The sequence below is a fragment of the Cupressus sempervirens genome, chromosome 11, assembly GCF_028749045.1.
Source record: "Cupressus sempervirens isolate cs-2001-9-10 chromosome 11, ASM2874904v1, whole genome shotgun sequence".
Taxonomy (NCBI): domain Eukaryota; kingdom Viridiplantae; phylum Streptophyta; class Pinopsida; order Cupressales; family Cupressaceae; genus Cupressus; species Cupressus sempervirens.
The window spans coordinates 558,040,972-558,050,971 of record NC_143128.1 but is presented as its reverse complement, the minus strand read 5'-3'; positions in this window follow the sequence as shown (position 1 = coordinate 558,050,971).

Below are 10,000 nucleotides of genomic sequence, written 5' to 3'. Positions count from 1 at the left end.
CCATTTAGAAATATGACAACAATCTCGTATAGTCCTAACCAATGTGTTTGGAACTTTCTTGGGTTATGCTAGTGCTTTGAGTCATAAAGGAGTTCCTAATCTCCTAAATCAAACATTTTCTATTTGATAAACTTATCATACCACTATTTTTGGTAGTGTTAAATGAGCTCAGTATTGTTCAATGCAGATTTTCTCCATTCATCAAGACCATTTAAACTTAGGGTACAGTCTTGTTGGGAAATATTGAGTTCTATCTTGAGCTCCAAGGTAGTCTTTAATGTTTTAAATTCAAATTATATAGGAATTATTGCTGACTTACCATAAATAAGCTCGAAGGGAGTAAAACTAGTTATGGACTTCCAGGTGGTTCTATAAGCCCAGAGAGCTTTAGGAAGGTATGTGGCCCAATCCTTCCTATGAAGTACTATAGTCTTGGGGAGGATGAAATTCAACTCCTATTACTAACTTCTACTTAACCATTAGCCTGAGGATGATAAGGTGATGATTTACCATGCTTGATAGTGTACTCCTCCATAAGAGCAGTTATCAAATATGATGTAAACTGAGTTCCCTAATCAAATTAGAAACACCAAACTATGTAAAGATGGATTCATAAAAAAAAATTCCATGTTGATATCCCTTGGGTGTTTCATGGGTTTAGCCTCTGCCAATTTGGTTATGTAGTCAATGAACACTAGAATGTAGGATTTTCCTTTTGAAGTAGGTTCAATGGGATGTACAAAGTCAATCCCCCATTTGTTAAAGGGTGTGACAATTACTTGAGGCTATAGATGAATTTCATCTAATTTAGTGGGTCTTCCCATATATTGACATTTGTCACATTTCTTCATATATCTGGCTACATCCTTGTGCAAACTTGGCCAATAATACCCATTTGTCAAGACTTTGAAGGTTGTTCTTTTGGCTGCAAAGTGACCTCCATAGGGCTCATCATGACATGCCTTTAAGACATCATATGTTTCATCCACTCTTAGACACCTTCGCATGACTTGATCATATCTAGTATAGAGTATAAATCCAACAATCGATGAGTAATTAAATCTCTTCTCTGCTAGTAACTTTTTTGCTTTGGAAAAGAAGTAAATTGACATTTTACCTATTGTGAGGTAGTTAGCAATATTTGCATACCATGAGTTTTGTGTAGACAACAAAAAAAGGTGATCATCTAGAAAACTATCATCAATGGTTGTTGGATTATCAAGGACATGTAATTGAGAAAGAAATTTGGCTACCACATTGGCCTTACCAGGTTTATCAACTATGGTGATGCTGAATTCTTTCATGAGCAATAGCCATTGAGCTAATCTTCCTAAAATTGCAGGTTTGTTCACCAAATATTTTATAGCAGAATGGTCATTGTGAACAAATACTTCATATCTAATAATGTAGTGCCTAAACTTATTGATGGTATAGATGACTATAAGTAATTCCTTTTTAGTGATTTTGTAATTCAATTCTGCACCTTGCAAATTCTTACTAATGTAATAAATGGCATGTTTGACAGAGTCTACTTTCTATCCTAGCACAACACTAATATCATAGTGTGAGGCATTTGTATGAATGTTGAAAGGCAGGCCCCAATTGGGTCCTCTCAAAATAGGCATTGTAGTAAGAACTTTTTTAAGATGTAGGAAGGATGTTGCACAATTAGAGTCCCAAGAAAATTTTAAAAATCCTTTTTGAGGAGGTTGTAGAGAGATGTTGCAAGTTGACCAATTTTTTTAATAAATCTTTTATAATATCCATCATATCCCAAAAAATTGTGTACATCCTTTTGCTTTTGTGGCATAGGCAAGGCACTAAAGGCTTCAATATTTGCTAGATCTACTTGGATGCCCTTAGATAAAATGACATGGCCTAAAACTACCCCTTCCTCCATCATCATAAAAAATTTCTCTTTATTTAGGGAAAGGTTATAGTCCTAACAACTTTTGAGAAACATTTCTAAATTCACTTTTTCTTCTTTAATAGTAGCACCATAAATAGTAAAATCATCCATATAGATCTACATATAGTCAGAAAAAATATCTAAAAAGATGCTAATGACAACTCATTGAAATGTGGCTAGAGCATTGTACAAGCCAAAAGGCAAGACTAGGTAGGCAAATTTTACCCATGGGTACGTAAAAGTTGTTTATTCTTGATCTTCTAGGTTTATTTAAATATGATTGTAACCACTAAAACAATCCAGAAAAGAAAAATACTTTTTACTAGCTAGGTTATCAAGGATTTGGTCTATAAATGGCAATGGAAAATGGTCCTTCTTAGTGGTGGAATTGAGTTCCCTATAATTGACACAAACTTTCCATTTTTCACCCTTCTTGGGTACTATGACCAAGGGTGAAACCCATTAGCTATCAGAGATGGGGTATATAAAACTAGCACTTAATAGTTTCTGCAATTCATTCTTAACTATATCTTTTAGGATAGGGTTAATTCTCCTCTAAGGCTATCAAATAGGTTTGAAGTTAGGGCTGACGTAAACCTTATGAGTGCAGAGCATACGATCTAATCCTTTCATGTCCATGTAATCCCAATTAAATGTTCTTTAATTCTCTTGCAATAATTGCAACATAGCTTTCTATTGAGAGGGTGATAAGGCATTGTTTACATTCAGCTCCTTTCCTAGACCAATTTCCATCTTAACAACCTTATCTTCCATGAATAATTGGGCAATAAGAGAAGAATCCATCTCATAAGGTAATAATGAATGGAGAAACTATGAAGTTTCTAAATGTTGTGGTGAATTCAAGGATGGTAAAATGGTTTCTAAGATACATTCAACTTGAGTACACATTGGAGATTCTATTCCATATTCATTCAAAATAATGGATGAAATTATTTCATCTTTGTCTTGAGAAGCTATAAATGATTCTCTACCTATCATCATCAACTAATGGATGGAATTAACTTCTAGATCATCATCACCCAAGTCTTGCTAGATTACTTGGTCATCTACTAATAATGGTTCAACAAGGGAGTATAAAGTGAGGTTCTTGGTATGAATACCATTGGATATTGTCATCTTCCCAGATTAACAAGCTATATAAGCATTTTTAGTAGCCAACCATGGTATTCGTAAAATTAAAGGATATCCTCCCATATTAGCCTTTGAGGAGAGAACAACAAAATCAACTAGATACTCCCAAGAATTTAAGGTGACTATAACATTGTCTATCATCCCATCTAGTTTAATAATAGAGCTATTCGCAAGTTGAAGGATGGTGGGTGTCTCTCTAAGGCTAATGATATGTAGCCGAGACAATACCTCCTATACCATGACATTAATAGATGCTCCTAGGTCAACCAAAGGACTTTGAACTTGGACTCCATGAATAATGACCATAACTACAAGAGTCCTAGGGTCAAAGTATTTAGGTTAGTTAATTTCTCTAGCATTAAGTCAGAAAATTGTCTTAGGACATAAATGGTTTTTGGATCTTTCTTCCTCCTTATTGGATTCTTAATGAATGCTTCCTTAATAGCTTTAGTATAGGTAGGGACTTTCTTGATAACATCCAATATTGGTATTTTTACTATCATCTACATCAGCTAATTAAGCAAATCAATGATTGCATAGTTCTCCCTGGGTTGGCCTTGTTCTATCAACCTATGGAGGAAATGGGGGTTCTTTGGCTATAGGAGAGGTTTTCTGATTTGACTCATCTATATGCTCAGTTAGATGATCTTCAACTTCAATTATTATAGGTTTTCAGGGCATAGGAAGAGTGGTGCTTGACCTTAAGTGAATATCATCCAATGAGATGTCATAGCTTTGTTGTTGAGCCTGTTGTTTAGTATTAATTTGTATTATGACTAGGTTGAACTAGTAGTTGGGTCTACTTTACATGAGAAGGCATTAGAGATTGCTTCTGAGATGGTGGCAATAGGGTTGGCTAACTAAATTGGGTATTTCCATTCTAAGGTTGTTGTCAACCCTGCTAAGGTTGTTGCCAACCTTGTTGCAATTGTTGCCAACTATGATTTCCACAAAAACTAGTATTTTGAAAAATTTATCATTGATTATTATTATTATAACTTTGAAGAGGATCTTTTGGCATACCTAGTGTTTGATCCCATGGCCTTCTTTGAGAAACATAAAGTATCTCTCCATTTTCATCAATGGATTTGAACTTGCTTGACATTGGTTGTGTCTCCACACTTGCAACAGACTTACATCTATAGTGCTTTTTCTTTTCTCTACAATGTGAACTGTAACACCCTGCCAAGGGATCCAAACAATAAGCCTAAAGTTTTACTAAGTTTGGTAGCATTTTTTTTTTTTTTTAAACATGAAAGTAAATACCACTTATAACTTATACACAATAACAGAAGCAATAGCAATGTCCATCTAAAAGTAAACATAACATACATAACATATTACATTCTTTAAGGATCCCTTAACACTGAATTACATCTAAGTCAGCTAACATTATTGAATCCATCTAATACAACAACCACATGAAATGATAATGATAAGTCCAATGTTTATACATTACATTTCTAAATGCACAATCATCCACTATACATGTGACAGGGTATGAAAGGCTTAAAAGAATATACATATGTGAAATAAGGTTAATCATCCTATTCTAATCCATCATACAATAAGTAAAGACAATCACATATCACCCATGATACATCAACATAAAAGATCAACATAATAAACTAAGTGCACAGTTCCTCCCAACCGTTAATAGCATCATTAGACCATCATGGGTCCTAGCCATCCCTCTGTGCGTAACATTCCAAATCACCAAAGAGATCATTGGTATTAACATAGTAGGAATGTCACACCTAAACATACTACATCATATATAGAAAGTAATGACATGCAAATAAAAGCATAAGATAACATCATCTAACATATGCTAATCATTAATGAAAGGATACATATCCACCATCATAAAGGACGCATCAGCCATGATGTCTCATACGGATCTCAAATGATAAGAGTGGAAAAACACTACCACCCACCGTGTGGAACCTAAGTGGTCCACTCCCACCATGCTAAGGAGATAATCTCAAGTCCCAAACAAGTTAACAAAATCACATAGCATAAATACTCTCTAAGTCTAGGAATCCTAAAAGTATACTAACTCAAAGGCTCCAACACAAAATCGACATCTAATTCCTAGAGGCACACAATGACATGTAGGAAACCTACTATGCAAGCAAGAAAGTGTCATCGCATATATCATGTAGAAGTTACCCTAGCAGTTAGTTATACTCCATGGGTCCCTACTGATCCCCATGTGGCCACTAGTATCCTCTCATACTGACAAGGCATACTATGGAATGCAAGGTCGCAACCAAGCATTCTCTCTACTCCCATCCTAGTCTATACAAGCACTCGAGGCATGGGCGAGAACAAAACAATTATCTTTTTAGGTTCATTTAGTTAGTATTAGGTGCGAATGTTTTCACTTATTAAAACAACTTACAATGAGTTACCCCGACAACCTCTTAGGGCCCTGGCCCCCATTGCAAGCCACTTCCCAACACTACAAGCAGATAACCTACCCTAAGCTCATGGAATCATAAATCTCAAAATCACAAAAGATAATCCACAATATAAACATCAAATCTCCATCAGTCAACTGAAAAGAATAATAGATAATCATGACCACAACAATTCTCTATTGGTAAATGAAGGTATCCTTGATAATCAAAAGTATCCATTGGTTCTCAATAACCAAAATATATCTCAAAATCATCGAGTCAAACATGTCACAACATGACATCATAAAATAACATTTCAGTCCCATTATGGTGACTAGAAAATAAACCAAGGATAATGGATCGATGATTCAAAAATGATTAGGTCAAGTGTCTCATACATAAGAATAACATTCAATGAATACAAGCATTTCATAGGGCATTCCATCACATAACCATGGTTGGGTTTATAAAGATCAGAAATAAGACATCATCATGACATCACAATCATAACCCTCGAGCCTCTGGTAATCATCCTATAACTAGTCAATACTAGTCAACCCAAAACCCAAAAAAATAGCATGAAGAAAACACAATGCAAGCACATGTTTTGGTTTTGCTAAAATTGCTTTAAGTGTGGAGGTATCAATTTTCATTTCCAAATTTAGATATTGAGTAGAGGGACATTTGTACATTTTTCCTAACCCATGTATTGTTTTGATGGATTAAGGTATTCCTTTATAACCCTAAAAATCTACCTTTCAATTATAATATTTTGTTTGTATAAATGTTATATTGAAAATGTCCCCCATCAAACTACCAATTAAATTTCATATTTTTTTATAATTTAAATCAATTAATTAAATCTTAATAGTTAAACTGTAATATTATAAAATAATTCACCATTATAAAAGATGAACCTTTAATTTAAATCATTTATCAATTATATAATAATTTAAATTTATTAATAACATATTTACATACTTACATATATACATATATATATATATTTATATATAAATATATATATACATACATATATAAATATATATAAATAATTATTAATATTAACATTTTATAAAAAAATGAAATATAAAATCGAATGAAATATATTCTTTATACAAACGTTGCAACATATATATAAATCGTGGCACGCACACAGGTACCCTGTGGTTGCAAGGCCTACAGTGGCAACGGGTACATGGTACCTGCTGACGTTGTAGTTCCTGCGACCATAGGTACCCCACTGTAAACAAAGCACGTGGGCATAGAAATTTTGTCCCCCACTGGGCATTAAAATATATATTATATTATTTTTTAAAATGTGTTTCGAATAATGCTTTTAAAATGTATTCAATCAATCGTGATGTGATTTTATAAGTTCTCACTACGATATATCATTCGACCTTTCAATTACATGTGTGTGTGTGTGTGTGTGTGTGTGTGTATACGCAGAGTTTTATACAACATAAACATATATATTTATATGTATATATATATGTATATTTATGCAGATCTAAAAATATATGTTTTTCCACAAAGAATATATATACAATTTTAAGAATTTCCTATAAATTATTTGCTCTCTAAATTTACCCAATAATTCTTCTAATGGATTTGGCTATAATTTGAACCCTAGCCCCATAATCTCTTCAGATCTATGCATATAAGGTTTTCTCAAATAAATTTTAACTACCCATATTGAAAAATGCATACAACCAAAATAGGAAAACCCTTAGAAAGCATATGGAAGACACGAAGAAGACAGGAAGTGCAGAATACAGAAATAACATAAGCAAAATCACAAGAGTCTACCCGAATTCTAATGCTAATTTGCTTCTCCTCAAGAGCAAGCTCCTTCCTTCTCCCATGTTCTCGAGTCTTCTAATGCTCCAAAAATGCTCTCTCTAAGCTTCTAGGAGTGCCTGAATATAAAGGACTCTCAAGAAGCACCTAGAATGTCTCTAGAAACAACTAGAAAGTGTTGATGACTAAGCATGAGTCTATTCCAACCTTCTAGATGAGTCATAAGGTTGTAGACACCATGTGTTTTAATTTGTGCACTAACTCTTGTGTTGTTGACATATGAGAAATAAAAAGGTGCATTAACTCCTAGACAAGCTTATAACTTTTATTTTAATTTTTATAACTTTCATTTTAAGTGTGGAGGTATCAATTTTCGTTTCCAAATTTAGATATTGAGTAGAGGGACATTTGTACGTTTTCCCTAACCCATGTATTGTTTTGATGGATTAAGGTTTTCCTTTATAACTCTAAAAATCTATCTTCCAATTATAATATTTTGTTTGTATAAATGTTATATTGAAAACTTCCCCCATAAAACTACCAATTAAATTTCATATTTTTTTATAGTTTAAATCAATTAATTAAATCTTAATAGTTAAACTGTAATATTATAAAATAATTCACCATTATAAAAGATGAACCTTTAATTTAAATTATTTATCAATTATATAATAATTTAAATTTATTAACAACATATTTACATACTTACACACACACACACACACACACACACACACACACATATATATATATATACACATACATATATAAATATATATAAATAACTATTAATATTAACATTTTATAAAAAATCAAATATAAAATCTAATGTAATATTTTCTTTATACAAACGTTGCAACATATATATAAATTGTGGTAGGCACGCAGGTACCTTGTGGTTACAGGGCCTGCAGCGATAGCAGGTACATGGTACCTGCTGATATATATATATATATATATATGTATGTATGTATGTATGTATATTTATGCAGATCTAAAAATATATGTTTTTCCACAAAGAATATATATACAATTTTAAGACTTTCCTATAAATTATTTGCTCTCTAAATTTAACGAATAATTCTTCTAATAGATTTGGCTATAATTTGAACCCTAGCCCCATAATCTCTTCAGATCTATGCATATAAGGTTTTCTGAAATAAATTTTAACTACCCATATCGAAAAATGCATACAACCAAAATAGGAAAACCCTCAAAAAGCATATGGAAGACACAAAGAAGACAAGAAGTGCGGAATGTGGAAATAACATAAGCAAAATCACAAGAGTCTACCCAGATTATGATGCTAATTCGCTTCTCCTCAAAAATTGTAGAGAAAGTTCCTTCCTTCTCTCACATTCTTGAGTCCTCCAATGCTCCAAAAACACTCTCTCTAAGCCTCTAGGAGTGCCCGACTATAAAAGACTCTCAGGAAGCACCTAGAATGTCTCTAGAACCAACTAGAAGGTGTTGACAACTAAGCATGAGTCTATTCCAACCTTCTAGATGAGTCATAAGGTTGTAGACACCATGTGTTTTAATTGGTGCACTAACTCCTTTGTTGTTGACATATGAGAAATAAAAAGGTGCGTTAACTCCTAGACAAGCTTATAACTTTTATTTTAATTTTTATAACTTTCATTTTAAGTTTTATAACTTTTATTATTATTAATTATTTATTACTTTATTATTATTTTATAATTATTTTTATTTTTAATTTCTAATTTTCTTTTATTTAATTCTTTTTTCTCAATTAATTCTCATTTAATTAATCATAGACAAAATATCAAAGATCATGATATTATATTAATTTTCTCCAAATAATTAATTTATTAATTAAATCTATTTATCAAGACTTAATTAATAGAAAATTCACCATAAACCTCCAAGATAAAATATAAAAACCCATCATAGAACAATTCATACAAAATTAGTCTAACGGGTTAAAAATCATGAATTATGTTATTTGACACATTCAGAAGGTAAAATATCTAGATACTTGTCCTATCTCTCTAGGACAATGGTTTTAAGGGTTTGGGATTTGGACTTGAGAATTTATCTCCCTTCTCTTATCATTGAGATAATATAATAGGGTACGCTCATCCTAGCAATTCAGAGAAGTCGATACTCGGTACCTGCAACCTGCATAAAAATCATGCATGTACATACAATATATAATACTAAGCTAAACAGGCAATGGTAGGAAGTGGTGCATTGTGTAGATCCTAACTAGTAGGTGACTACGAGTCCCTTCCTTAACCATATCAAAAACACCATACAATAAAAACAAACACACACACCATACACATGCAAGTATGGGGTAAGTATCCATAATAAAACACATGAGATGATAAACCATCTAACTAATCATCATCAATAACTGAAAGCAATGTAATGATCATCATGCATACATGAAATGTAAAGTCTAAATGATCTCATCATATATCAACTAAATCCATAACATAATGTCTGATAGTCTCAAAACAATACCACTAATCCATCAACATAAAACTAGTCTAACATAGTCTGATAATAATAGCAACAATGTGTCCAGAAAAATGTGAACGAGGGCAAGCAGTACATGAACAGTATTTAGTCAACATGGCATTAGCTTCATCTTTTTTTGCTTTGTCTTGCATGGTGTCTAGCTAAGTGTCTACATTGTTAATGATGTCTTTCTTGAAATCTAATAGAAAATTAGATAATTCTATCTTGGATACTCCTAAATTGCCAT